Source organism: Neodiprion virginianus, chromosome 3 (assembly GCF_021901495.1).
Source record: "Neodiprion virginianus isolate iyNeoVirg1 chromosome 3, iyNeoVirg1.1, whole genome shotgun sequence".
Lineage (NCBI taxonomy): Eukaryota > Metazoa > Arthropoda > Insecta > Hymenoptera > Diprionidae > Neodiprion > Neodiprion virginianus.
Genome location: NC_060879.1, coordinates 15,660,366 through 15,665,727, shown reverse-complemented (window position 1 = coordinate 15,665,727; position 5,362 = coordinate 15,660,366).

Below are 5,362 nucleotides of genomic sequence, written 5' to 3'. Positions count from 1 at the left end.
TTGTGGTAACTAAAATAGGATACGTATGTTTGTGATTTAATTTTATCTAAGTTTCTCGAAAATACTGCATCGATAGTGGTATTGTATCTTGTTGTAGATTCTGTTGGTTCATTATTAATTTTCTTGTTGAGTTATTTCCATTGGAGAATTGCAACTTTCATTTGATCTAAAAATAATTATAAATTAAAAATTTTGAACAAATATGAATCATAGTATAAATATAAATATAGAACTTACGGGTCTGAATGAGGTTTTTGCAGCATGGTATATCGATATTCTTTAATTTGTTTTGTCTGACGATATTTTTTACATTTTAATGCATTCATTTGTCGTTTATTAATTTTTTTTTGTTCTTCCGATTTTTTTTTAACTTTGTGTAATTTCTGTTTTTCACGGTATTCTTTACATCTTTGCGCATTTGTTTTTTTTGTTTTCGTAGTTGAATTGCTTTTGAAAAAAAAGAAATATACATATATATATATAACACGGCTTGGTAAACACACACGTTTTAGGTTATGACGCGCACGGCTTGCCATAGCAAACGCATTTTATATGAAAAACGTAGTAAAATAAAATATCTGTACAACAGTGGTACTTACCTAACTCCAGCATTGGTATCCTCAAATTCTGCTGAATCACTTTCACAATTCATTGTTTATTAAGAAGAAAACGACAGAGATTTAGTGAGCGCGCGCGAGAGAGGCAAAGAGACGCTATACTGATGCCGCTTGTTTTCTTTCCGAGCGCTGTGTGAGAGAGAGAGAGAGAAAGTGGGAAAGCTATGAGAAAGAAAGAGAGGCAAAGTATAGACGTACGCTGTGAGAGAGCGCGCTGCGGCCCAAAGTATAGTTGTACGCTGTAGGAGAGAGAAAGAGGGGCGAAGTATAGTCGTGCGCTGTGAGTGAGAGAGACCGCTGCTGCCGTCTCCCACCCCAAGCGCTGAGACAGAGAGAGAGAGCGCGCGCACACGCTGGAATAGAGAGAGAGAGAGAGAGGGAGATCGCGCGCACTATAGCAAACGAGCACTATAGCCAAAAAGTGTCGGTTTTTTGGTGTCGTTTTTTTCCGCCTAGCCCCTACGGTGAACGAGCGATAAGGAACTTCGTTCCAAAAACCATTGGCGACGCTTACCCGTTACCAAATATCGTCGATATCCTAGATCAGCTAGGCTCCGCAAAATATTTCTCAACGTTCGACCTGGCTTCCGGGTTCCACCAAATTCCAATGCATCCCGATCACAGCGCAAAAACCGCTTTTTCGACTCCTCACGGCCATTTCGAGTATACTAGAATGCTATTTGGCCTAAAAAATGCCCCAGCCACCTTTCAACGTCTACTAGACCAGGTTCTATCGGGATTACAGGGTACAGATATGTTTGTCCATTTGGATGACATAGTCATTTACTCCCGATCCTTGGAGGAGCACGAAACCAAATTTCGGAAACTCATCTTCGGAAAAGTAGCATACCTAGGTCACATCATCACTCAAAACGGATTGAAACCTAATCCGGAGAAGATATCAGCAATAAAAAACTACCCAGTTCCCAAGAATCCTAAACAGATTAAACAATTTTTAGGCTTGATAGGCTACTACCGAAGATTCATTTCTAACCTTTCAAGAATTGCTAGACCTATTAATAATTTGCTAAAGAAGAATAGCCCTTTCCTATGGACGGCAGAACATCAATTTGCATTCGAAACACTACGCGATAGTCTGTGTCGAGAAGCGATACTGCAGTATTCAGACTTTGAAAAACCCTTCGTCCTAACAACCGACGCTTCAAAGTATGCAATAGGAGTAATACTTAGTCAAGACAAAAGTGGCGAGGATTTACCAATCGCGTATGCATCGAGGGTGTCACAAAAGGCCGAAATCAATTACTCGGTGTCCGAAAAAGAATTCTTAGCAGTCGTTTATGTCGTCAAACATTTTCGTCCTTACCTTTACGGTGGAACCTTCACCCTGGTAACAGACCACGAACCACTAAAGTGGATCAAAAACGTACGGGACCCGACTTCTCGTTTGATACACTGGAGACAGAAGTTGGAAGAATATTCGTTTGTCACAAAACATAAAAAAAGAAAAGCGAGCTCTAACGCAGACGCGCTTTCCAGAAATCCACCTGTCGACTCTTTCCGAATTCTACCTATTACCTCAAAGCGGCCACGACCCGATACAGAATGCTCATCTACTGACGCCCACAAGCGCGCCAAAGTAGCTCACCAACACCCGACACGTGCTCGCGAACCAGATACGCTATCTTCGTCTACCAGCGCTCACAAACTCACCAAAATAGCTCACCAACACCCAACACGTGCTCGCGAACCAGATACGCTATCTTCGTCTACCAGCGCTCACAAACTCACCAAAATAGCTCACCAACACCCAACACGTGCTCGCGAACCGGATACGCTATCTTCATCTACCGGCGCTCACAAGCGAATGAAACATGTAGACCAGCACCCAATACCAGCGCATGGATCTGCACACGAATCCACCAGCCCTTCCCCATGAAGACGAAACAAAGCATTACAAGACACTTCGACTTCTACTGTTACCTCTGACTCAAGTGCCAGTATGACTGACAATAGCAGCGCAACGGAGGCACCGATCGTAGTCGATAAGACGATCAAGCAAACTACGGAACGAGTTCAACCACTCACCCCATCTAATTCAAACCAAAACTCCGGTAAGCCCCAGGGTCGTAGTATTAAAATACGTGAAGAACAGTCCGACATACTGAATCAGCCGACACTCGAAGCCACTACCGGTAAAAGACGAAATTACGCCCCTCGATTCACGGAATTCGTAACAGATCCTAACCACCTACCATTAACGCATGGTAAATTTATTCAAGAGATACGCGCCAATCTCCTCGACAGACAAGATAACCTAGCCCACTGCATCTCGGCAGACTGCAAGACATCACGAGGAGTCGCGGGACAACTAATCAATAGGAAAATAATCACCCGAGATCAACTACAACAACTAGATCCTGAAGTAACGAACGTATTGACACTGCCACATGGTAACCGCCTCATTTACAATCTAGTAACCAAAAAATACCACTACCAGAAACCAACTGAAGAAATACTGTTCAACGCCCTAGTAAATCTAAAGAATTGCTTAGAATAAGACAAAGTCAAATCGCTCTCGATTCCAAGACTAGGCTGCGGCTTAGATAAATTGGACTGGAACCTTGTTAATCGGATGATTCATTACATATTTGAAGACTCCGACATAACGATCACCATTTGTAATTATCAAAACCCGACTTATGACTCGACATCTTCTGAATCTGAAGCAGAAGCATCAACACCCAAAATCCCTGCTCCCCCTTCAACTCGTCGGCCGACGCGTCGGACCGGCACTAGTTAGCTCCAAGACATGGTCCGGTTTCTACCCCCTCGCGCTACCCAACTGATATCTCGGAGAGCGGCTCCGTGACACATGATCCGGAGTCAGCTGTTGAAGACACGGATAGCAATGCCTTCGTTGTACCTACGGTAACGCTACCACCTTCATGCTCACAACGTCGCGACAATCCCGAAGAGTGGAAACCGGACCGCCCCCATATTGACAATGACAACTTTTGTTGCTTAGATTACTTCATACAAAATCAAAATGACATGTTACCAACACCCAACGTAACCGAAACTAATGACGGACTTCTCATGTTGTGCGACAATCACGCTCATTTCGTATCAGCTAATTGTGGTTGGACAGAAGAACTATAAAAACAGTTGATAGACGGAAATCTAATAAGCATGGAATCCTTTCAAAACCAGAATCCAGAAATATCTGACGTAATTAAAACTCGGTTAAAAAACAACAAATACATTTTTACCCTCGCAGTGAAACCACGTCAATCAGACCCGGGCAGACTTGACAACATTTTCTACACGTTAGTTAACTTGAGGATTATCTTGTCCGGACTAGACATTATCCATATCATTCCCCATGTCAGGACCAGGAGTAGATGATATTCTACGATCTATCTTCAAAAAACTCATTCATCACATTTTTGCGGATTCAGACATTCGAGTAACACTTTGTAGAAATACTACAATTACACCAGTCCAACGATTACGCGAAGACATGATCAAAGAGTACCACGAGTCACTGATCGGAGGACACCAAGGCGTAACAAAAATTTTCAGTAAAATAGGAGAAAAATATTTTTCGCCAAATATGAAAAAGGAAATTCAAAATATCATCAGATCTTGCGGCAGTTGCCAGAGGAAAAAACTAGTCAGGATCGAAACAAAATTACCCATGGCAATCACTGACACGCCCGCAGAGGCCTTTGACAAAGTAGCCCCAGATTTACTTGGTCCACTCCCTGTTACGAAATTGAATAACCGCTACCTTTTGACGATCCAGTGCAATCTGACCAAGTTCTTAGACGCCATTCCAATTCCCGATGCTACGGCAAAGACGATAGGGACAGTATTCGCTAAAGAATACATCACGCGCTATGGATCTCCGCGAACTATACTCACTGACCAGGGACGAAACTTCATGAGTACCGCTTTCAAAAAAATATGCAGGCTCTTCAAAATTAAACAACTACGAACAACCGCCTATAGACCGCAATCAAACGGCTCATTAGAAAGAAGTCACCTTGTAATCACCGAATACATCAAACATTACACCATCGAAGGTAAAGATTGGGATGAATTCATACGGTTCGCCATTTTCTGCTATAATACAGCGAAACACGATAGTACACATTATTCACCTCACCAGCTGATCTTCGGCTCGGAAGCTAAACTACCGACAGATGCGATACTAAGCAACACATCCACGCATACATACGATACATTCCTCCTCGATCTAATAGCGAATCTCACAGACATCCGTAAACGCGCCGCGTTGAACCTGAAACAAGCTAAACAGAAAAGTAAAGAACACTACGACAGAACGATTAACCCACAACGATTTGAAGTAGGACAAACTGTCTACCTATTGAACGAAACAAGGTCAAAATTCCAAGATCATTATAAAGGCCCGTATGTAATCAAACGAATAATAGATGACGTTAACGCCGAAATATACCTCACGCTAAACAAAACTAAAATAGTTCATCTCAATAAACTGCAAATCGCACATACATAGTAAAATCCCACATTAACCCCTTCAATAGCAAACATAGTACAACCAACAAACAGGGTATGACAATCCAATCGAGCTAAATATTATCCACCCACCTATTTCTTCTGCCCTACCCATTCACAACGAAGTAGAAACCCATGATGCAGTTCCTCACACAACACCTCCGCTTCCTTTAAACCCACCAGTACTTAAAACCTTACGAAAACCTTATTACAAATAGGCAACTACTATATTGCTACCAAGATCT